The sequence below is a fragment of the Tenrec ecaudatus genome, chromosome 8, assembly GCF_050624435.1.
Source record: "Tenrec ecaudatus isolate mTenEca1 chromosome 8, mTenEca1.hap1, whole genome shotgun sequence".
In the NCBI taxonomy this organism is placed as follows: Eukaryota; Metazoa; Chordata; class Mammalia; order Afrosoricida; family Tenrecidae; genus Tenrec; species Tenrec ecaudatus.
Window position 1 is genome coordinate 23,077,462 of NC_134537.1, and position 26,071 is coordinate 23,103,532.

The 26,071-nt window shown below is 41.6% G+C and overlaps 1 pseudogene; it reads right to left on the reverse strand.

The window, feature by feature from the left end:
• Positions 1-15,993: 15,993 nt before the first annotated feature.
• Positions 15,994-16,254, reverse strand: LOC142454663 (diphthamide biosynthesis protein 3-like; annotated as a pseudogene).
• Positions 16,255-26,071: the final 9,817 nt, after the last annotated feature.

Sequence of the window (26,071 nt, forward strand, 5' to 3'; positions counted from 1 at the left end):
CCATGTTAAATCACTTTTTTAAAGAGTTGTATATACATCATCACAATCAGATCTAATGTTCCCTTCCCCCTCTGGCACTCTTGTTTGCCCCCCAAGCCTCCTCCCACTCTTCACACACACCCTCCTGCATGTCCCCAGAAACCATTGCATCAGTCATTGTCTCTGTACATCTACTCCTGCGCTTCCAAAACTGGGAAAGCCAACATAAACAATAAAAAACAAAACAGTGAGAAAAAATAATAATATAAAAACAGCAAGTAAGAAAGAAAAGATCACCAACAATATTTTAAAAGCCAGATTGGCTAGGAACAATTGAGAAATATTTGAGCGTAGTATAAACTCAGATTGGGTAAGTAAAAAAAAGGCTGTCAGCTGACCAAATATCACATTATACCATGATTGGATCCACCATAATCAAGTTTACAATAATCCATGTTGGATAGTAAGACTGTTCCCCTCTCTTCACTGGGGCTACAGGGGATCTGACAGAAGTTTAATTCAAATAGGTACTCTGCAGATGGATCTTGGGCTCCCACTGTCCTCCATAGCCTTATACAAATTGAGTATTCACAATTTAAGTCTGATACTTTTCCCTTCATCATATTTGGATTTTATTATCATCATCTTTGGATCACGTGGGCTGGGGTGCTTCTTCGATGTGGACTTCATTGATGGCTCACTTAGATGACTGCTCATTTGAATACAAGCCTTTAAGACCCCAGGTTCTATGCTGCTCAAGAGCAGGGAACCATCTGTTTTCTTCGCCATGCTTTGCTGTAGCACTTTTATCTTCAGTGATCTCATCATGAAGGTGAACATGAGAGCTCAGAATCCTCCTGCTTATCCACTGGTTATGAACAACTCTGGTTTACTTTTGTGGTCATATTATGACAAAAACAACAGCAAAAGCAGAAAAACATTGTCAATCATCCATCTGAGTAAAAGCAATTGCATTGATAACATTAAAAATATATCCAATGACATAGAATTTATGATACTGTTGATATGAGGAGCTTATATAAGTACAGTCCAATTTCAAGCTACAATCCATGAGTTGTTGTTTTGTACTGGTTGATTTCTTAATTGATTGAGCTCTGTTTACACTGAGCATGGGGGTGTTGGGCTAGGGGAAATTTTCCTGTATCACTTCTTACAAGGGCAGACTCTCAGATGAAAACCTATAATATTAATGCAAGGGGAGTATTGAGGTGCTACTTAAATGATGGCTCTGAGTCCCCTTTCCCTGGACACTCACTAAGTCAAGGGTCCTACTCAAGGTCCAAAGAGCACCATTCCCACAGTTTTGGGGTGTCCATCCTTTGCTTCCTCTCCCATCGGAGTAGCTCAGGCCTTAGTCCTAGGATACAGGTAGTTTTAAGGTAGAGCTTCCAATTTGAGTCTTTGTGGCATGGACCTTGGGGGATGCTATGTTGTCCATAAGGCCAGCGTCCAAATCATCAAAATGCTTAGCCCATGGTGTGGATCACCAAAGGATGTGTAGAAACACATCTATAGTGTCTGCCCAGGAAAAATCAGCCTATTCTCCTAAGGTAGCTAGCTTATTGTGCCAACCTGGCCAATAAACACATGTAGAGTTAATTGAAGGGCGGAGGGATAAGTGGCTCAGTGAGCCTCGCCTTTCAAGTTCTCAGATCTCTTGCTTTCTGATGGTCGGACAAGGGTGCAGCTGCCTTAGCCAGTTCCCTGCTTCAGCTGGCCAGGCTCCCTTCCTGCAAGACATCCCCAAGGAGAAGCCTCATGGACCTACCCTGATGCAGCCCTGGGTGCTGGAGCAGCGTGTGGAGACCCCTGCCAGTGCTGAGATGCTTACACATTCACTAACTTGGCTTTCTTCCTGCAGTCAGCATCATTGTGTGTGTTTTGTGAGATGGAGGAGGACTTTGTGGATTGGTGTCAGACATATGGGTTAATGTTGGACTTGTGGGCTTGGGCAGCACTGGGTTGGGATGTTTTCTTGATGTGCACTTATCCTTTATGTAAAACTCTCTCCTATACATGAATTTCTGTGGATTTGTTTCTCTAATGTACCCAGACTAACACATCTCCCTTTAGGTTGCCTACAGTTATTGTTTAGGCACCCTTCCGGATGTGAGGTTGCTCTTCCCTATTTACCCACATCCGTGCCTCATCTGAAATGTAGATGCTCCTCTCCCCAAGTCCCAACTTGATTCTCTAGTAAGGTTCTCCTCTTAGACCTTTGGGGGACCTATTGCTCTGCCACAGCCTTGTCTCAGGGTTGTATAGCATCCAGTGGATGGTCTCCTCCCTTTTCCCCCTTCCTAAAGGGTTTCTTTTTCTGTTACTAGCTGAGTAGTATTCCACTGTATGTATGTAATACACTTTACTTAGGGATCCAATGAACATTGGTGCACAAGCTCTTTTTGAATCTGCTGTTGAGCCTTTGGGGTGTATACCACAGAGTGGAATGGGGATGTTGTGTTCCTAGTTTGCTTTATGAACCATTGCAGTATGTTCCACAGCAGCTGGACCATTGTGCATCCAGCAATGGATAAGAGTCCAATTCCCCTGCATCCGTGCCACCATCTGGTATCTTTCCTTTTTATCTTGGTCATGCTGGAAGAAATGAAATAGTATCTCCTTGTAGTTCTCGTCTTCATCGTTCTGATAAATAATGATGTTGCGTATCTTTTGTTTGGTGGCCTTTGGGGTATACTCATTGGTGAGATGTCTTTTCAAATCCCTTTCCTATCATATGATTAGTTTAGTTGTCTTTTTTGTTTTTGTTAAGTTGCCAATGTTTTATTTATATATTGGTTAGAAGACTCTTATTGGCAATATGATTTCCGAAGATCTCCTTCCAACCAAAACCTTAATGTTTTACTTTCTGGTAGAGTCTTTTGATGACCATAAGTTTTGAAGTTTACTAAGTCCCAATTATTAATTTTGTTCTTTGCGCTTTGTGCTTTTGTTATATAAATAACCCATTGTTGAAAGCTAGGCCTGGCGGCATTGCCCCTACTTGCACTTCTAAGAATGCTATGACTGTAACTTATATGTTTACATCTTTAATCCATCTTGAATTTGCTTTACTGTAAGCTGTGAGGCTATTGCCTCCATGACCAACAGTCTGCTTTGGCAGGAGAGCAATACAACTGAACAGTGCCTGGCAACCCTACCTGGCCATTTTGATCAAAGGTTCCACAGAAGACTCTTTTTCTTTTTTCAGCATGTATGTGGAAATCCTAGCAATCTTCCTAGCATCAATTCATGAAGAGAATCTTTCCCCATCAGATGGGATTAGCGCCCTTATCAAAAATCAGTTACTATGATCAAAAATAGATGTGTGGGACTTTTTAAAAATTTCTGAGCTCTTAAAGTCTATTCCATTGTCCGTTGTTAAACCAATACTAGTTTGTGCTGATTAGTGTATAGTGTTTTTTAAATTAGAAAGCATAAGTTCTATTTTAATCTCTTTCAGAATTCTTTTAGCTATTCAGGGGCTCTTGCCTTTCTACCTGAGGCCCTGCTGAGAGAGTGGCTACTAACTCCAAGTCCAGCAGTTCAAAACCACCAGTCACTCCATGAGAGAAAGATGAGTCTTTCTACGTCTATAAGAGTGACAATCTCAGAAACTCACAGGGGCAGTTCTATCTGCCCTTTAAGGTCACGATGAGTCAGAATTGACTCAATGGCAGTGGGTTTGGTTTTTGGTTTTGCCTTTTCATGTAAAATTGAAGATTCATTTTTCTATTTCTGTAAAAGAAAAGAGTGTTAGAATTTTTATTGGGATTACATTTGATAGTATGACATCTTAATGATACTGTTTTCCTATCCGTGGGCATGAACCATCTTTATATCGACTACATTTCCTTGAGTTTCTTTCAGCAGTATTTCATAGTTTTCATTGGGTAAGCCCTATGTTCGATTTATTAAGGATTGTATTATCTCTGATACTAGTGTAAATAGAACTGTTTGTGCAATGTCCCTATTGTGTGTGTCATACTGGTATATAGAAACCCAATTGATTTTTCTTTTGCTGACCTCTTCTATTAGTTCCAGAAGTGTTTTGTTGTTGTTGTTTTGCTAATTATTTTATTGGGAGCTCTTAAGGCTCTTATACCAATCCACACACCAATAGTGTCAACCACATTTGTACATATGTTGCCATCATCCTTTTCAAAACATTATCTTTCTACTTGAGCTCTTGATATCAGCTCATTTTTCCCCTTACTCCCCTACCCTCATGAACCCTTGATAATTTATAGATTATTGTTTTCATATCTTACACCAACCTCTGTCTCTCTTCACCCATGTTTCTGTTGTTTTTCACCCTGGGGTCGGGGGCCGGGGGGCGGGCGGTGTCAGTTATATGTTGATCATTGTGATTGGTTCCCCCTTTCTTGCCCCTACCCTCATGGTATCGTGCTACTCCTGTTATTGTTCCTGAGTGGGTTATCTGTCCTGGATTCCACGTGTCTAAAGCTATAATCTGTAGCAGTGTACATGCTCTGGTCTAGCCGAATTTGTAAGGTTGTGGGGGAGGCAGGAGAATTTAAGAACTAGAGGAATGTTGTATGTTTCGTCGGTGCTACACAGCGCTCTGGCTGGCTTGTCCCTTCCTTGTGACCCTTCAGTAAGGAGATGTCCAATTGTCCTCAGATGCACTTTGGTTCTCCGCTCTGCCCCACCTCATTCACATCGATATGATTGTTTGTTCTGGGTCTTCTGATGCCTAATACCCGATCCCATCGACACCTTATGATCACACAGGCTGGTACGGTCCTTCCAAGTGGGCTTTGTTACTTCTCAGCTAGATGACTGCTTGTTTATCTTCAAGCCTTTAACACCCCAGATGCTATATCTTTTGAAAGCACCATCATCTTTTTTTTGTAACTATATTTCCTTATACATCCATTTTTACTTCAGCGATCGTGTTGGGAAGGTGAGCATCATGGGATGCCAGGTTAGAACAAAGTGTTCTTACATTGAGGGATAACTTGAGTAGAGGCCCAATGTCCATCTGCTACCTTAATATTTAACATACGATTTATGTATATAGATCTATGTCCCTATCATTATACATAAATATAGCTCCATATGTACATGCCTCTATTTATACCTCTGTAAATGTCCTTTCCCTCCTAGTTATTTCCAACTATTTCCTTTTACTTTCCTCTTGTCCCACTATCATGATCAACTTGCATTTGGCTTTCAGTAATTCCTCTTTGATCAAGCCCCACCAGGCATTTCACGCCCTCCTCGCCACTGAATTTAGATCCCTTGTTGTTCCCTTTGTTGGATCTGCCTTTCCTTCCCCCACATCCCAGTGTCCCATGTTTCCCGGAACCATCAGTCCCATCCTTTTCTCCTCAGGATTATTTATTTGCTTATTTTATATAAATAGATATTGGGGAGGGGGGGGGGGGAAAAGCCTATAAATAATTCCAGGTCTCTCTGTTGACCTTGATGAGTGTTTTCCAGTTGAGTCTGATGAGGTGCCAACCCCTACCTCTGAAGTCTATTTTTGGGATTCCTCGGGAACTTCATTGTTTTGCTCACCTTGCTGCTCTGTCGCACTCCCTTCATGTGCCACCCCGGTGTGGGGGGTTCAGATGGGGCACAATTCCTACACTACATCTCTAGTATTGTCCCCCATGGCACTATGGTCAGTGAGGGGAGTTCTAGATGTTTTCTTATGAACTCTGGATTTTTTTATTTATAAGATTACATACATGAGTAGAGATAACTTTGCTTCTTTTCAAATTTATGTCCTTTTATTACTTTTTCTTCTCTTATTGCTCTGCTAGGACTTCTAATGTAATAGTGAATTAAAGCAATGAGATTCCCTTGTCTAATTCCAAAATTCACGCAAACAGCTCAGTCTCTCTTCATTAATGAAAATGTTGGCTGTTGGATTTCATATATGCCCTGAATCGTGATGAGGATTGTCCTTTCTATTCCAATCTTCTTTCAGGTTTTCATCCAAAAAGGATGTTGAATTTTATCAAACACTTGTTCTGTCTCCGTGTGGTTGTTTTCCTTTGAGTGCTTTCCTTAGGTGTGCTTTATTGCATTGATGGAATTTCTGAAGTTGAACCACCACTATGGTTCTGGAATATACCTCACTTGGTCATGGTGTATGGCTCTTTGAATACGCTATTAGATTCTGATCACTGGTATTTTGCTGAGCATCTTTACATCTATATTCACAAGAGATATTGGTCTCTTTTCTGTGTTGTTTTTGTCTGGTTTGAGTATCAGGGTCATGTGTACTTCATGGAATGAATTAGGAAGCATTCTTTCCCTCTGTCTTTTGGAAGACTATAAGCAGTGGTGATGTCAATTCTCTAAATATTTGGTGAAATTCCCCAGTTAAGCAATCTGGTTGAGGACTTTTGGGGGAAAGGGAAAGTTTGGGGTCATTAATTCAATCCCTTAACTTGTTATTGTTTGCTTATTGCTAGGCATTTAATTCTCTTAGTTCCTCTTATAAAGACAATCATTTTCATTCCAATCTTTCTGCTTGGGTCTGTTGTAATGTCACCTTTAATTTTTTTAAATTCTGGTTATTTGCACCTTTTTCTTTTCTTATCTTCATCAATCTAGTTCCAGGCTTGTCAATTTTATTCCTCTTTTCAAAGACCCAATTTGTGGTTTTATTGATCCTCGCTATTGTTTTTCTGCTTATGATTTTATTTATGTTCCCAATCAAATTCTTTTTGTCTCTTGGTGCATTTGGTCATAGTTTGCTCTTCTCTTCTTGTTCAGAGAATTTTCGAGATAGGCTGTTAATTCAAGATCATTCTTCTTTTCTATGTAAGCCTTTACTGCTAAATGTTTCTGCATACTGCATCCCCTAAGGCAGGGATGCTCAATACTCGATCACGATCTACTAGTTGATCAAAAATGTCATGTGGGTAGATCTCATGGTATTAAAAACATAGACATAAGTCTATCATCATCAATACTGTTACTTAATTGATATACAGGACGGCTAATCAGATGCAATCATAGATGTCAAACGCATGCTCAAACAACTGCGCTAAGTGCAGCAAAATTGACAAGCTCAGTTATTACCAATCTTTAGACCTTGGTTTTTCTCTCTTAAATGTAAGAAAGACTATTAAAATCAGTGGGGGAGCTGGACCATGTAAGAAGAAAAAAACATATCACTTTCATAAGGAATGGTAGATTTTGACACTATAAGCCGACATTCAGCTGATGTCCAGAGCACATGAACAGTTCTGGAACTTACTCACAGAAGGAAATTACCCAAACATGAGAAAATATGCTACCTCCTTGACTGCATTTTTCAGCTCTACTTATTCATGTGAATCAGCCTTTTCCCACATAAAGATCAAGTACCGTTCCACCATGACTGATGATCATTTGGAAGTGTGCTTGATGCTGGTTGTCAGCAGCTACTATCTGGACTATGCATCCCTGGCTCATTCCATTCAGTGCAAGTCACCAGAGTGAACTCAGGTAATGACAAAAAAATGTACATAGCTAATTGTGTTGTGTTATATAGACTCATGCAGTTATACAAGGTACATAAGCATACATTGTACATATAAAGAATTCTCAATGCATTTATGAATAAATGTAATAAATAAATATGTTTTGCATTTTTGTAGTTGGTAGAGAATTTTGACTTGATCATTTTATAAGTAACTCACATGCTGAAAACATGTGAGCACCCTTGCCCTAAAGTTTGGTATGTTCTGTTTTCGTTTTCATTTTACTCTGAGAAATTTGCGATTTCACTTTTGCCTTCTTCTTTTGCTCATTGGTCACTTAACAGTGTATTGTTGAATTTCCGTATTTCTGTAATTTTCAGGAGGTTTTTTCCCCTGATATTCATGTCTACCTTTATTCCGTGTGGTCAGAGAACAAAACATTGTATTATTTAAACATATTGCTTTGTGACCTAAAATGTAGCCTACCTGCAGAATAATTCGTGTGCACTGGAGTAGAACATCTATTGTCTGTTTGAGGGTGGTGTCATGTATGCCCATTAAATCTAATTGGCTATCAAAAGATATAGCATCTGAGGTCTTAAAGGTTTGAAGGTAAACAAGTGGCCATCTAGCAGGGAAGCACCAAAGCCCACATGGAAGAAGCACAACAGCCTGTGTGATCATGAGGTGTTGACGGGATAAAGTATTAGGCATCAAAGACCCCAAACAAACAAAAAATAGTGGTGCAGATGATGGGGGTCAGAGTGGAGACCCAAAACCCATCTGTAGACAATTGGACATTCCCCCACAGATAGGTCAAAGGAAAGAATGAGGCAGACAGGGAGCAGCATATAGTGATGGCACACTCAACATTCCTCTAGTTCTTTAACACTTCCATCCCTCCACTATCATGACCCCAGTTCTACCTTACAAATCTGGCTAGACCAGAGCATGTACACTGGTACAGATAAGTGCTCTCAACACATGGAATCCAGGGACAGATAAACCCCTCAGGGACAGCAAGAGGATTAGCGGTACCATGAGGGGATGAGGAAGGTATGGGAATAGGGGGGAGAAATGGGGAACCAACTACAATGACCGATGTAAAATTTCCACCACCACCCTGCTCCCCAGGGGAACAAACTACAGTAACACGGTGAAGGGAGGCAGCAGATGGTGTAAGATGTATAATAATAATTTATAATTTTTCAGGGATATATGAGGGAGGAAAGAAGAGGAGCTGATACCAAGAGGTCAAACAGAAAACATTTTGAAAAATATTTTAATTATATATATATATACATCTTTAACCTCATGAAGACATGTAAATAATCCTTTATAAATAATTAATATTTCTCCAAATTCTACCTTGCAGGGCTGGATAGGACAGAGGCTGTACACTGGTGCATATGAGGGTTGGAGGTACAGGGAATCCAGGGTGGATGATATCTTCAGGACCAAGGGTGTGAGGGACGATGCTGGGAGAGTGGAGGGTGAGTGGGTTGGAAAGGGGGAACTGATTACAAGGATCCACATGTGACCTCTTCCTTGGGAGAGGGACAGCAGAGAAGGGGGGAAGGGAGACTCCGGATAGGGCAAGATATGACAAAACAACGATGTATAAATTACCAAGGGCATATGAGGGAGGGGGGAATGGGGAGGGAGGAGGGGAAAAAAAAGAGGACCTGATGCAAGGGGCTTAAGTGGAGAGCAAATGCCTTGAGAATGATTGGGGCAGGGAATGTATGGATGTGCTTTATACAATTGATGTATGTATATGTATGGATTGTGGTAAGAGTTGTATGAGTCCCTAATAAAATGTAAAAGAAGAAAAGAGAAAAAAATGATTAGGGCAAAGACTGTACAGGTGTGCTTTATACAATTGATGTATGTATATATATGAACTGTGAAAAGAATTGTATGAGCCCCAATAAATTGTTAAAATTAAAAAAATAATAATTAATATTTCTTTTTCTCTTTTTTGGCATTCATTACTTTTTAAATTTATTTATTTTTTTAATCATTTTATTTGGGCTCATACAACTCTTATCACAATCCATACATACATTCATTGTGTCCAGCACATTTGTACATTTGTTGCCATCATCATTCTCAAAACATTTTCTTTCTACTTGAGCCCTTAGTATTAGTTCTTCATTTTTTCTCATCCCTCTTCCTCCCTCCCTCCCTTATGAACTCTTGATCATTTATAAATTATTATTATTATTTCATGTCTTTTTTGTAAATCCCAGAAAACTTTATGAGCTGTATTGACTGAACTATGCCATGTATCATCTTTTGTATTATTAAAGCTATTGTTATGTATGATTTTCATTAGGAAACCATCCCATGACAATGGATCATATAGAGAAAAATGTTAAGAAAAGAAAATAGAGTGAATGTTTTTTACAGTATGGTTTCACCTCAATCATTACAGCAGGAATTGAGAAACCGCAATGTGTCATTGGTTGTAAAGTTCTATCAGCCGAATCTATGAATCTGAACAAACTAAAATGCCATTTTGATAGCAAGCATCTGAGCTTTGCTGGCAAAGGTGCCAACTACTTTAGAAGCAAAGCTGGTAGATTCAAGAAAGCCATACTTGACGCTGGTGGCAAGGACCACAAAGAAAACGTAGCAGCCACCGAGACTTCATATTTGGTGGCACTCAGAATCACCAGAGCTCACACCATTGCTGAGGATTTACTGTTGCCAGCGGCCAAACACATTGTTCGTGTTATGATCGGAGCTGAATGTTACAAAATTGAGTGCAATGACACTGTCCTCAGAAGAATAGATGGCATGTCTGCTGATATTCTTAATCGGGTCATCCAGGAAATGAAATCTGCACCACTTCCAACATTTAGCATCCAGCTTGAATCTACAGATGTTGCAAACTGTTCAATTACTGGTTAATGTGAGGAATATTAATGATGGTGACTTTAAAGGTGAGTTTTTTTGCAAACCTCTTGAAACGACAACTACAGCATGTGATGTACTTGACACAGTTGGTTGTTTCTGAAAGAGCATAAGAGCTCTTGGGAAAAGGCTTGTGATGTTTGCACAGATGGGGCTCCAGCTATACTAGGATGTTAATCTGGATGGGTTTCAACATTTGGTACTGAATGATTCACCCAAAGTCATCCAAACTCAATGTATGATTCATTGCCAAATATTAGTAATGAAGACGCTGCCACATAAGTTCAATTTTATCTGAGATTAGGATTGCAACCCCTGTTTTTTTAGAATTGTTGTTTCTTGGTATGCCTTTCTCCAGCCTTTGATTCTCAGCCTACTTTTGTCTGTAGCCTTGAGATGTGTCCCCTGTAGACAGCAAATTGATGGGTTGTGTTTTCAAAGCCAGTCTGCTAGTCTCAGTCTTTTAATGTCTGAATTCAGGCCATTAATTTTCTATTTCAGGTCTTGTAGTGACTGATGTCTCCCTTCACTCACTTTTCTATTGTCTGTCCCCCAGGGAGAGGGTTATATGTAGATCATTGTGATTGGCTCCCCTTTCTCTCCCCACCTTCCCCTTACCCTCCTGGTATCGCTGTTCTCAATATGGGTCATGAGGGGTTTATCTGTCCTGGATTCCCTGTATTGCAAGTTCTTATCTGCAGCAGTACACATGCTCTGGTCTAGCTGTATTTTTAGGTAGAATTGGGGTCATGATGGGGGTGGGGGGAGTATTAAGGAACTAGAGGAAAGCTGTATGTTTCCTCAGTGCTATACTGCACCCTGACTGGCTCATCTCTTCCTTGTGACCCTTCTGTAAGGGATGTCTAATTGTCTCCAGATGGGCCTTGGGTCTGCACGCCACACTCCCCTTCAGCCAAATGATATGAATTTTTGTTCTGGGACTTTGATGCCTGATACTTAAGCCCATCAGCATCTCATGATCACACAGGCCAGTGTACTTCTTCCGTGTGGACTTTGTTGCTTCTCAGCTAAATGGCCGCCTGTTTGTCTTGAAGCCTTTAAGACCCCAGACGCTATATCTTTTGATAGCCAGGCACCACCAGCTTTCTTCACATTTGCTTATGCACCCATTTTGTCTTCAGTGATCATATCGGGAAGATAAGCATCTTGGGAAGCCAGTTTATTTATAACAAAGTGTTCTTGCATTGAGGGAATAATAATTAATATTTCTAGAGTGCCTATAGACACTATATGAAGTTCATATACAATGAGTCCTCTACGTGAACATTGCCCCGTAGGGACTTAGAAATCACATTTTAGATAGGCATACAAATAAATTCGATAGCATAGTACCATGTATTCAAGTATTGTCCAAATATTTAAATTCATTCTATGTATGTAAGGGAAATCACTTTGTGCCCCTATATGTACATGTATATGTGGTTCATGCATCTTGACTTAGGGAGCCTTAAATGGGACCCAATTAGAGAGTTCTGTGAAGGGTCATGGATATGAGTACTTTAGAGGGCTTTTGCTAAAAACTTGAAACGTTGACTGTGCTGTAGAAAAACCAATGTGGCATATACTAGTGACTTGTAATAGTACCAGAGGTCATGCTCCCATTTATATTAAAACATAGACTGGGCTTGTGAAGGCCCTTTCATATTAGAACATAAGGCCTCTGGAACCCTGGGACTCTTCCTCCACATAGTTATAAAGGCAATTAGAGTCAAAGGCCAGGAGCTGCTTTAAGCTTTAAGGCAACAGATGTGCAAGTACTGTGTGGTTTTAGTGAGGATAAAATGAACTTACAGATGTTCATATTGAGCTCATTCATCTTCAGCAAAGCATCAGTTGTTCAGAGTGCCCAAAGATTGGCCTTATATTTAGGATCTAAAGGAAAAATCCACACTGGATTTTACCAATTATAAAATAGGTCAAACTGGGGGGCCAAAAAGGTGAAACATAGGCTTTTTAATCAGGTGTGTTACCTAAAAGTTCCTCCTGTTAAGCAGAGGTTTTCACAGCAGCTACCAGCTATGCTGATCCATGCAAAAGACTGCATGACATGAAATGTCAGGCGGCTATGGCTTTAACACTTTTAGCCATATTTAAGTCCCCCAAATATGCTAAAATCATAATTAAAATGCTATCATTGTCTTTATAAGTATATGTCTCTAAAGTCTCTAATATAGCCTGGATTTCAATAATATAAGCCAAACACACCTTAACACATAGTTAATTCTATAGTCACATATGATTAGCTTCTAGTACCTGGAGGAAAATTTTAGCTATATATGTGAAGCATACCTACATCATTTTTCTGTTTTGTTTTTAATCTGGAAGCTAGGCTCAACAGCTCTTGAATGCTCTGTCCAATTGTAGGCTTGTTCTGTATATTTGTTTGGTGGTAAATGGTTGCTCTTATTTCTTCTACAGAAAAGAAGGGAAGGGATTTCCATCTTCCCACAAAATTATAAAGAAAAGGTGGAATTATGTGACCTTGTTCTTCCCAGTACTTTGCAAACTTTGGCTAAGAAATGAAGCATTACTATCAATGCAGAATAATGATATTAATAGTGATGGTGATAATGACAATAGTGAGGATTAGACAATATAATTCTATGTTTTATTCTAAGTGTGAAAGCTGAAGCAAAATGATGAAGTGCTTTTCCCAAGATCAGTGGCTCCCCGATGAGAACTTGGGCTTTACCTTCCTTCAACTCTTCTCCTAAGAGGAGAACAAATATCACTAATGTTCCTCCTTACCAGGTGAAAACTAGAGTATCCCGGTCAATGGTCCATTAGAATAAATTGCAATTTAGGACAAATATGATAGGTAATGCAAAAATCAAAGAAAAGGAACAAAAAAGGGAATAAATACACTTAACAGTCCATTGTTTGGGGTGGGGGAGATGAAATTATCATCAAAAGAGTCTATGAACTGAGAATAAAGATAAATTTTCATGTGGAAAGATTTTTACACTCCCCCGTGCAAAAAAAAAAAAAAGTACCTAGAAAGGTAAGGCCCTTCTAGGACAGGTATTATGCTTCAGCAAAGAGATGTGCATCTGTCTGTGATAACATCCAAAAAGTTATGGTTTGTGTGACTTGATAAACTAGTCGATTGGGAGTCTTCCTACTAATCCACAGGTAAGGGAAGGTTTGTTGCCATCCTAATGATCTGGACAGGAAAGCCCTGTCTACACCCGAGAGTGCTCTAATTAGCCCAGAATCTGCCCCCACTGGATTTGAATCATTCAAGTGAAAACATGCACTTTCTTCAAGTGCAGTCTTAGTAACCCCGCATACTAGTGAATACCGTAATGTTTCTTTTGGCATACAAAAAATGTCTAAATCTCAATCTGCAAACCTGTAATTTAAACATTGTGCCAATCTGTTTTCAACCTACACAATTCAGGGAGAGATGGTGTTTCCTCATTCAGGGACATTAGCCCAGCAATACGGGGCAGGGCGGGGGGATCTTCATTTAGACGGTGCATCTTTCAGACATTCCCCTCTTCTATTGATTTGTTTTCTCCTGTCCCTTTTCTCCTTTTGTTTCCTTATCATAGCTTCAGGTTATTACGTGCAAAGTATTGATGGGAATGGATGGTTTTGGTCGATGGAGAGCTAATGCATCCCTAATCCCACTATTGTTATAGAGTTATGCTTTACTCTGGTCTCTGATGGGGGAAAAGGTGCAAAGCTGTTGATCCTAGTTTTATTTGTCATGAACCCATCCATCAATCAAGCACAAGCATGTCTGAATGCTGAATGACATGTGGGTCTCAGCTGAAAAAATTCGATAACACTGTATTGTCCGGTCTCTCTTTCTCTCTCTCTCTCTCTCTCTCTTTTGATAAGAAATACATTTGACTGAAATAGATAAGCATGCAACTACTAAAGACTTGGAGAGAGAGAGTGACATATTGGCAGCAAAGGTTACATATCCTTGGTATTAATGATACTTATGAGTAAATAACACAGGAGGGACAGCTGCATCTAGAGACCTAGAATATCCCTTAAGCTCAGTTGTGATGAAGTAACGACATTCTACTATTATTGGGATTTTCAAATATGAATATGACCATATTTCACAGTTGGCTGCCCTGCTTAAGATGCAAGTAAATCTGCCACTGGTGAAGGTGGTGAGGGGCTGGGAATCAAATGTCACTTGTTTACACCAGTCTGTGTGACACAAGCAGCTCCCTTCTTGTTGTCTAGGGGAGGTAAAGCCCATGCAATATTCTTGGTGTGTCTGAACCTAGAGGTTCACTACTGTCTCCTCTTGCGAGTGAAAGCATTTAGGGGAGGGGGAAAAAGCTTTAATTACTTTAAACTGGAAGTATGTATGCATGTCGTTTTAATAGTGACTTAACTTATAATTAATTACAGTCTGAAAAATGGTTTCTGTGTGGCCCTTTTATTCTAGTTACTAAATTAGGTACTTTAAAACATTATGAAAGCCTGTCTTTTCAGTTATATACAATTTTCTATTCATCATTATTTCAAGATAATTGCATTTAGAAATAGTTAAAACAGTAAAAACAACACTAGTATAATAATAATTTTAGGGGCAAAATTAATCAACAAATCAGAATATTTTTTAAAAACCATTTTATTTTCTTGTCATAACATTTTACAGAAGACAAGTATTTTTAAAATGACCTGAAAAAGCCCAAGAAAGGTAATTAAAAGAGAGTCCTGAATTAAAGGGATGCTAACGGGCCTGCTAACTGAAAGGTCGGTGATCTGGCCTCACCAAGCACTCTATTGGCAAAAGATGTAGCTCTCTGCTTCTGTAAAAATCATGGCCTTGGAAGCCCATGGGGAAGTTCTGCTCTGTCCTGTTGGGTCTCTCTGAGTCTGAACCAAATATTTTGTAACCTTGAGTATCACTGCATTCTGAAATTAAACTATATTTTGTTTTTTTTTAGTCTCTTTTCAATGACTAGGGTTTAGAAAACTGCAACATCAACAACAAAATCAATCCTTTAGATTTGTTGGGTAAATTACATGTGCTTGCTGCTCCATTGTATCTGCCCTATATTCTATACAAGAGACTTTAGATGGAACTGTCACATAATACATATACTTCATATCGATTCATGGAGATTCAACAGGACTTGAATTGAATTCTGTAATAAAGCAAGAAAAGGCACTGCAGCTCTTTCAAGTCCCTAATGCCTGAATTATTCCTCAAATTAACCGAATGACAGCTCCTAATTCTGAGTCCCTGGGGGGAGACAAAAGAAAAATCAGGTAGCATTCTTGACTCTCGTGACTCTACTCACCTTCTGGTTTGGCTACTCTTACTTACATTTCATCATAACTTCCCCACCTCCTTAAAGAAATTCTTTCCTTTGTAGCTTTTCAAATTTCAGAGGAAGGGCTAATTTCAATCATCTTAATTACTAAGCCAAAAGGACAATCCCTCTTTGGTTAAAGAGTACAGATGACTTTGAGGTAGATGATATTGAGAACATCTGCAATTCAAAGTTATGACCGTGAAAATGAAACACATCGTGTGCGGTGAACATGGCCCTGGAGGGACAGAACCCAGAGTCGATAAGTAGAGCAAGCCACAAAGCCGCTGTCCGTTTTTCCATCTTGGTTCATTGCCAACTGTTCAAGATTCAGATCGGCATCTCACCAATTCTTTGTTGGCGGAAAGGACAGGGATTGTCTCTCCACACATAAAGTGATCTTTGTCGTAAATCATTTTTATAATGAGAGAACAGCTATGACACGCTGCCACGTCTTCCCCATATCCCAAATCCTCCTTGGTGATACAGAAGTTATTGCCACATGGGCAGGGACAGAAATATGATTCCAGATCTTCGTCTTATTGGAACTCCTCGATCTCCGCTTCATCGTGGAACACTGCCATTATCACTGGGGTCAACAAGCGGGCTGTCGCACCAGTCGTCTCACACAGCCTTAGCCAGTTTAAGTTTGCTTGGCTAACCACCTGGCAGGGCGCTTTCAACCCGATCCAGTCCTTAAAGACATTCTTACAGACTCCCCAGGATGATCCGTGAATGAGCAAACAGGAGCAAGCAGAACCTTTGAAAGGTCCCTTGAAATTGCAAACAATTGACTATCTGTGTATTATGATTTGGGGTTTCCAACTTGCTTTAGTTCTACCTTACCTTGTAGTGATTGGTAGGCTGCTCTTGGTTCTGATCCCACTTTCAAAAGCATCTGAGGCTGCCATAGCGTCAAGCAAGGGTTCAACGAGTCCTTAGTTATCTCAGGGCAGCCTCTCCTGGGCAGACCTGGTCTATGTGCCACTAAAGAACCAAAGTGGGCCCTAAAATCTACTTAAAACCAAAATGTAGTCTAGCTTCACAAGTAAAAGAAAATGTCAAAGGTCTGCCTTGAATGTTGTTCTTTTTAAAGAACTATCTATGTGGGATCCAATTAGCAACATCCATCAGAACAATTAGATTAGACAGAACTTATAGGGGAAGAAACTATTCAGAAAGATAGGTGAGAATGGCTAAGCAAGTAGAAGAATGGAATCACCAAATGGCACATGGAGAAACTACCGAAATGGTCCATGTTTTGCTGTGTACATTCTCAACAAAGTAAATGCATTTTTTAAATTATCTCTCTGAGGAAAAAAAATTATCTCTCTGAGACTTGATGCAAAGATGAAGGGGTAAGGGGACAGAAAAACCAGATAACTAGAAGGAAAATATCCAGAATGAACTTAATTAGAATGTTTTATTGCCTCTGGAATTGCTTTCATGCTAGAGGGCCCATAGGAAAAATGTGAATTTTATTAGTATAATCAGCATGATGAGAAACAACAGCATCATCAAGAACACTGGGAACCCGGCTGGCCGCAATCCCAACTACATGGACAGCCGCCCCTCCCCCCAGAAAAATTTACTTCAGAGGGCAACACTGAAATTTACTTCAGAGGGCAACACAGAGGGCAACACTGTAGCTCAGGGAGAAGGACATTTCTGACCAGAGCACATGGCAAAAAATGAAGGGGGAGGAAAAAACAGTGGAGCACATCCTGGCCCACCAAGCCTTGAGGAGATATCCCTGCTCAGAGCAACCAATCCACAGAGAAGACCATATGGCCGGCCCCACTATGAGACACGACATCCCACACTGACCCATAGCCCTGCAGGGGACAACATGGGAGACACGGTGTGGGAATCGTGCCCAATGTGACCACACCACACCAAGCCAAAAGACTAAGGGCATGCAACAGAACAGAAAGGGGAACAGAGCAATGAAGTCCCAAGGGAGAACCAAAAATAGACTTTGGGGCCAGGGCATGGCACCCCATCACACTCAACCGAAAAACACTCCTGAACTATTTACAGGCTTTTTTCTTTTTTTGTGATTGGGTTTTTTTGTTGTTGTCGTCATTGTTTTGTTTCCTTTTGTCAATTTGTCTTGCTCTGTCTTGGGTTTTGGGTTTGTATAAGATAGGCTGGAGGAGAAAACAATAGGACCGATGGTTCTAGGGTTACATGGGATAGGAGGAGGTGCAGGAGAGGAAGTGGTGTTGACCAATCCAGGGACAAGAGAACAACAAATGATCCAAAGTCAGTGGCAAGGATGGTGCAAGAGGCCTGGTAAGGATTGATCAAGGGTAATGTGACTTAGAGCAATTACTGAAACCTAAATGAAGGTTGAGCTTGATAGTGGGACAAGAGGAAAGTAAAAGGAAATAGAGGAAAGCACATAACCCAACATTAACAGGGTCTAAGATAGTTTTTAATGTCTATGTTCTCATGAAACAAATGTGTAGAGGTATATTTCTCTTATAAAAGGTTAAGTGTTCAACTGCAAACCACAAAGTCTGAGGTTCGAAGTCACCAGTTGAACCTCAGGAGAATGTGGCAGTCTGCTTCCACAAAGATTACAACCTTATAAGTCATAAAGGGCAATTCTACTTGTTCTTCCTATGAGTCAGAATTGACCCTACAGCGCACAATGGTGATCATTTCTTTTATTGTGAAAATATCTAGAAACATCTTTGTGTTAGGAAGGGTAGCTTGTCTAGAGAAACAAATATAGAAAGAAGTAATGTTATATCAAGAAAGCATCTGAGCCTAGTCAACTCAAGTCCAGAAGTATGATGCAAGCTGGGGTTCTCTTCAGACTCACATGGCTGTGGGCAAGGCCAGGGAAAGACAGGTGAAGAAACAAACTGGATGATCACAGCCAAGGGCACTACTAGCTCTCAGGGTTGGGTGGCCCACAAGAGACTGCCCTGGAGGCAAGCTGAGTCCCGGGCAGCAGGAGCATGATGGGGCAGGGAGAGGGAAGTTCTCAGTGCCACTCCCTCTTCTGCAAAAAGGCTTACGACACCAAGGAGGTACCCTCGGCCTGGCACCTATAGGTTGGGCCCACCCCCACCTTACCCAGGAGTGTCTAGTTGACATGATCCCAAGCCACCAGAGTCCTTCTCCCAATGACAATGAAATAAAGTTCCAATCACTGGACTAGCACTTCTTAGAACAATAACCACCGTGTCTGTGTGTGTGTGTGTGTGTGTGTGTGTGTGTGTGTGTGTGTGTGTGTGTGTGTGAGAGAGAGAGAAAGAGAGAGGGAGAGAGAGAGAAACCATTTGACTGTGGGAACACTTACTATAGCCTGGACTTTTTTCATTCCAATCTTTCTCAAATAAATAGACAATAAACTTCAGAAATAATAAACACATATGTAAAGACAACTCTATAAGGAACACAAAAGACTATTTTTAAAATGGAACTACATACGTTTTCTATTAAGAAGACTCACTAAGATAAACATATCAATTCTCTTTAAGTAATTCTATAGGTGTAAGGATAAATAAAAAGCCCAATGTCATTTTTTAAGCATGATAGCCTGATACTAAAATATAAGAGGAAGAAAAATGTGGGTGCACAGCACTAAAAATTTGAAAAAGAGAAGATGAAAAAGGGCTTGCTGATAGCAACGTTTGCTTAAAGCTTTGATAATTAAAACAGTTTGTCGGCTAGAAATTGGCCTCCCTCAGTCCCCTGGGTTAATAATGTATGTTCTTAAATTGTATGGTTTTGTTATTATTTCTCAATATGTCCTCCACCCTGGACCACACACTCTTCTTTTTAATGAATCTGTTTACTGGGGACTACACACCCTCCCTGAAGCCAAAATGGCAGGTTGGGCATCGAGAGGGACTCAGGTCATGTTGTTATAGGAAAATATACCTCAGCCCAACTTTCACAATCTTTTTCTCAACAATGCAGTTTTCAAATTTCTTACAATTTATTTCTAATAAGCACCACGATCATTGTACATCCTTTAAGAAAATCTACTTAAAGGGGTATGCCTTTGGTATGCCTTTGGGATACCAAAGGGGAATGCCTTTGGGATACCCCAAAATAGTATCTTCTAGGCTGCCCTCTCTGATCTGAATTTCATTGGCTTAGTAGATCCCCTTTAAAGCTACATTTTATTGGGAGCTCATACAACTCTTATCACAATCCATACATACATCCATTGTGTCAGGCACATTCATACATTTGTTGCCATCATCATTCTCAAAGCATTGGCTTTCTACTTGAGTCCTTGGTATCAGCTCCTCAGTTTTTCCCCTCCCTCCCTGCTCCCCTCTCGCTCATGAACCCTTGATAATTTATAAATTATTATTATTTCGTCATATCTTACACTTTCCAAAGTCTCCCTTCACCCATTTTTCTGTTGTCTGTCCCCCAGGGAGGAGGTTTATGTAGATCCTTGTAATCAGTTCCCCCTTTCAACCCACCTTCCCTCCACCCTCCCGGTATCACCACTCTCACCACTAGTCCTGAAGGGATCATCTCTCCTGGATTCCCTGTTATCCCCGTTCCTTTCTGTACCAGTGTATATCCTCTGATCTAGCTGGATTTGTGAGGTAGAATTGGGATCATGATCGCGAGGGGGAGGTGGGGGGAGGAGGAAGGATTTAAGAACTAGAGGAAAGATGTGTTTCATTGTTGCTACACTGAACCCTGACTGGCTTGTCTCCTCCCTGAGACTCTTCTGTAAAGGGATGTCCAGTTGCCTACAGATGGGTTTTGGGTCCCCACTCTGCACTCCCCCTTATTCACAATGATATGATTTTTTGTTCTTTGATACCTGATATCTGATCCCTTAGACACCTTATGATCACACAGGCTAGTGTGCTTCTTCCATGTGGGCTTTGTTGTTTCTGAGCTACATGGCTGTTTGTTTTCCTTCAAGCCTTTAAGACCCCAGATGTTATATCTTTTGATAGCCAGGCACCATCAGCTTTCTTCACCACATTTGCTTATGCACCCATTTGTCCTCAGCGATCGTGTAGGGAAGGTGAGCATCATGGAATGCCAGTTTAATAGAACACAGTGTTCTTGCATTTAGGACTCCCATCTTTTTTTAAGGCACCCTAACAAGACTAACATAGGAGTCCTGGCAGCATAGTGGTTGTTGGGCTGCAATCCAAAAGGTCCACAGTTCAAAACCACCAGCCACTCCAAGGTAGAAATTCAGGGCTTTTTACTCCCTCAACAATTACAGGTTCAGAAACTCACAGGGGTCGTTCTATCCTGTCCTATTGGGTCGCTATGAGTCAGCATCAACTGGATGGCAGTGACTGAGAGTAAATAAGACTAACACCAGGTGTGGTAAAGTGGAGGGACAGTGAAAAAAGAGGAAACCCTTGATGAGGTAGATTGACATCGTGGGGCAACAATGGGCTCATCCATAGCAATTATTGTGAGGATGGCGCAGGATCAGGTGGTGTTTCCTCCCATTGTACATAGGGTCACTATGAGTCAGAACTAACTCAATGGCCCCTAACAACAATAGCAAGAGCAAGAAGAGTGCATTACGGAGAGAACTTGTCTGCAGCCATCCACTGATCACAGAGACATGTGTAATCATGTTTGGCCTGTAATAAACCATGCACATATGAACTGAAACCCTCATAGTCATTCTTTGTCACCTACCCTCATACATGAAATCTGCCAGAGCCAGAACTCGGTGGGACTGCCTTGTTTTTCTGGATCTTGCAAGCTTTCCACCTTTGGAAAGGTGCAGACGTCCTACTTTTCTATTGTTCTCTACTAAGTCGAAAAGACTTGAGTTTTCCTTTTCTGGCCAATTCCCATCTCACCCAGCCTCTGACTCTCGCAGCTTTGTCTGTTCCTGTTCACAAAGCAGCGGAAACAACTCTGCAAGCAACGTGCATTCAACCAGTTTGGGAGCCGCTCACACAAAATGGACTTGTTTTATGTCAGAGTAAAGCAGCCTCTAACAACCGATGGGTCCCTAGGTGCAATTTTCCGGTTATAATATATAAAGATCATAGGAAAGTCATAGAAGAGAGAGTAAAAATAAAGGAGTCAGACACATTTTATAGTAGCATGCTCACCTCCGAGGTGACCATGATCTCAGTCCCCATGCCCGTGCAGACAGAGAGTCTTTACTGGTTGGGGCATTTATAGGTAGCCATAAGACATGTATATTCAGGAGTTACGTGGGTCACAAGGTAGGTGGTAAACACAGTAAAGTACCTGAGCTCACAGGTGAGGAAACCTAATACCTGCACTGGGGGAAGGTATGAGGGGCTATGGCTGCCGCAGTGGGAGGAGACAACAAGAATGTCTGCTTCTACAGGGAGATAGAATCAGCCATGCTTTAAGGCAGCATGGCTGTTTGGGGAGAATCTGTGGGAATGATATTTAAATCAGGATCATGTGCTTGGACTTTAACTTACCAAAGAGGTGGCTTTTCTACTGTGGAAATCAGGCTTTCCCGATTTCTCTGTTATAAGTTAGGGAATAAATCCTAGTCTTATTTCCCTCAGGGTTAGTTCCCCACAGTTTAAAATTATTTCAGCAGGTGCAGATCATTAAATGACTCTCAGGCCTGACCCTGCTTCGCACACTCCCTGTAATTCTACCAAGACAATGCAATGTGTCCAGCAGATGACGCCGTGGAGCTCAGTGGACTTCAGAAACACCCAGGTGTTTGGCAGTCTGGTCTGGGTGAACGGGAGGTGCTGCATAAGCAAGGCTGCTCTCATCCATGACTGCCATGACTAGAAAATTGGGAGCCAAGTTTCCAGTGTCTATGAAGGCTCTTCCAGACACCCTGGTGGCACAGTGTGTTACAGGGCAGGCTGCTAATCACCAGGTCTGCAGTTCAAAACCACCAGCCACCCCTCAGGAGAAAGATGACCTGTTTCCTGCACCGGTAAAGATTGGCAGCTTTAGAACCCCACAGGAGCAGTTCTGATCTGTCCTGTAGGTTTTAAGCATTGACTTGAAAGCAACTGTTTTGGTTGGTTTGGTTTTGGTGTTGTGTGGAAACCTGTGGTGGGACAGTCCTACTCCGAAACCCATGGAGTCCTCTAGAGTCAAAATGACCAGAGGGCAGTGTGAATCCACCTCCACCAGCGCTCCGTGGGGGGAAGCTGAAGCCGTGTGCTATACAAAGATTGGCAGCCTCACAAACCCTAAGGAGCAGTTCAGCCCTGCCCTCGCTGGTTTACTGGTAGATACTTAAAAGCAGTGTTTTGAGACTCTATGGTTTTGCCTGGAGAACATGCCTATAGGTAAATGCTGTGTCGATCATAATAGAGAGGGAAGCTGGCTGTTTTCATGCTCTAAAATTGCACCAATCTAAGAGATAGGCATGATTTCTTTCTGTGTTCTAGTGACCGAGAAGTTCAGGTACTATTTTAAAGTCCTTTGGAATAAAAACTTTGGATTAGGCCAGTGTGAACTGGGAGTTTCTTGACAGAAAGAATGAAGACAACAAATTTCCTGAAGCCTATCACCTCAATTTTTCCAAACCATCCTTTAGAGATTAAACATGCTCTCCTCTGGGCAGGGTGCAGATCTAAGTTACCCCTAGTCCAATGAGTTCAGTTGGTCAGATCATTCAGTGAAATCTTCACAGGTCACTGTCAGGGGTACAGTTCCCCAGACAAATGCACTATCACCCACCTACACCCAAGCAAACTGGGATGGATGGATGTGAGAGAGACAATCAGTATAAAATGCGCATCGGGAAGAAAATGGGAAGGTGCTGTAGCAAGATCATATAGTCATACCGTCAGTAGGAAAATGTGTTAAATAGGATCCCTGCATAGAACACCCTTTCAGCAAAGTTTCTATTCCCCTCGTCCCCTCCATCGTCCCCCCATCATACCTCCCAGTAATACTATAGCTAGAGCTGCTACCTAGATCTCGTGATTTCTCCTGGCACACAGCCCTTTCTTCTGGACTATACTGTAGGTGGACTACACTGTCGCCCCTGAGGCCTGAAGGGGCTTGTGTATGTAATCATACCGAGGTTTTACCTTGACGATGGTGGCTGTGGTCAGGGGCAGGAGGGGTATAGGATAGTAAGAAGGAGGCAAGGAGGTGGACCGGTTACAAATACAGCCGCTTTAGCTCCAGTAGTTGGAGCAACTTTCTTCTTCTCCCATAACCATGTTTCCCTGAGAATGATGAGGTCGAGACTACAGATGCCCTAAGGAAGGCTCGTAACTGTCCGTGAAAAGGTGAGGACCAGGAGAGAAAGCCTGAAAAAATAAATGAATGAATAAAGAGAGAGCACGCTGGAAGTGTTCCCTCTTCCTCTCACCTGCAATTTGACTGAGAAGATTTCCAAGTTTGGATTGAAGCAAATGTAGAAATGAAACCATCTGAATAAAAGATGGTATCAGGACAGGGTTCAGATTTGTGTGAAGCGCTCAGGAGACATGGAAGGCAAGTGGCAGGCAAAGAGAGAGGGGGGCTGGTAGCAGGGTGAAGCATGGATGTGGGGGAGCACTGAACCAGAGGAAGTGGAACTCCAGAGAGCACACCTGAGCCCCTTTTTATGAAGAGCCGTTTTCATCCGGGAAAGGAAGAGTGCTGTCGAAAGGTTTGAACCTGGCACCTGTGGGAAGGAGAGGCTATGGGGAAGAGCGTGATAATTGCATGATAATGAAGAGGGGAACAGGAGCAGTCATTAGCATATATGAAGGATTTGTTACAGAACACCAGTGAGGGAGGCATTCAGGAATTCATCTCAGGATGCATGTCCTCCGTTTGCAACTCAGATCACAGCGATCAAGTCTTGCTGTCCGATCATTTATAATCCAGTTGGAAAGTCAACCATTGCACACACACACACACACATACACACACACACACACACGAAGTACTGTGAGGTGGGGGTTTCGAGGCAGTCACAGTTCAGGGAAGAGTGTGTTTCCCACCAGGCTGAGCAGTTTCAGAAAGCTTCCTAGAGGAGGAAGGGAGGCTTGCTGAGACGAGTGTCATGGTGGATGAGGTGGAGGGTCACGGGCAGGAAGCTTTGCTGGTCAGGTGAGCTAAAGCAGTGGAGCATCTGCATGCTGGAGAAACTTGAAGATCCTTGGGAAGACAGATGCTGGTAGAGACTGATGAGAGCATTCAAGGCAACCTTGACCTATTTCACCGTGTTTACCCTACTGATCCAGTCAAGCACATACTACATACACATAAATGTACACATGCACATATGACCACCTACTCCAGTCAGACCAGGAGCTTCTTCCTTCCCATCAGATAAGTAGATTGTAAGCCTCTTGAGGACGGGTCACTCCTACACATGCATTTGTCTGACACTCATCAAAAGCACCTAAGATGAAGCTTGGTTAATGTTGCCTGTATGAAACACTACCACTGGCCTTCATTGATTTCAGCCACAGTTTGCTCCCCTCAGCCCCCCAGACACTTGGGCCCAGCAAGCCTTCTTTCCTCCCCACCATGTGCTTTCCTCTAATTATGTGTATGTTTGCTGGTTCCTTGACTTTTGCTGAACCCGTTATTTATAAGCAGGTCCCTTCAGGTGGATGATGCGTTGGGCTGCGAAACACAAGCCCAAACACAGCCTATGTATAAGGTCAACAGTTGAGCCCACCAGTTGCTCTGTAGGAGAAAGATGAGATTTTCTGCTCCTAGGAAGATTTAAAGTCTTGGAAACCCACAAGGATATCCCCACTCAGTCCTATAAGGTTGCTATGAGTCACAATCAACTAGGGGGCAGTGGGTTTGTTTTGAGTTTGGGTACCTTCAGGTTGTCCTTTGAACACCCATCACAGGGGCCTGTACTCTAAAGTCTTCTGTGTATGTTCAGATGAACATGATTTTCACATTTGAGCCTAAAAGAAAACTCAGGGGTTAAATCCACTGCCCTAGAACAATGATTCTCAAAGTGTGGCCCACACACTTCTACATCTTTCTTCTGCTGAATAGCTGGTGTATTTAAGAGCATAAAAATGAGTCTGTCAGAGTCTGTAAAGCTTTATAGCCTTAAAAAACCCACGGGGCAGTTCTGCCATGTTCTATACACTCACTGTGAGTCAGAATCAACTCAATGGCAGTGAGTTCTTTTTTATATAGAGAAGAAAACCAATGAGTCATTAAGCTAGCAGATTTGATGACAGCATTAAAATAAGAAGTTTATAGTTCTAGCAATTTCTCCAGAAAGGCCTTCTTCTAAAAACACAGCAAACTAGACTGGAAAGAGCATCCCCTTTGAAAACAGGTCTAAGTTCAAATCCAGTTGGGGCTGGGACCTTGGGCCTATTTCTTAGACTCTCTGAAGCTAATTTCCTCATCTACAAAAAAGCATGCTACCTAGGTTTCAGGGTTGTTGCAGACAACTGAACTCCAGCTCCAAGCAACCCTGTAGGACAGAGCCAACTGCCCGGA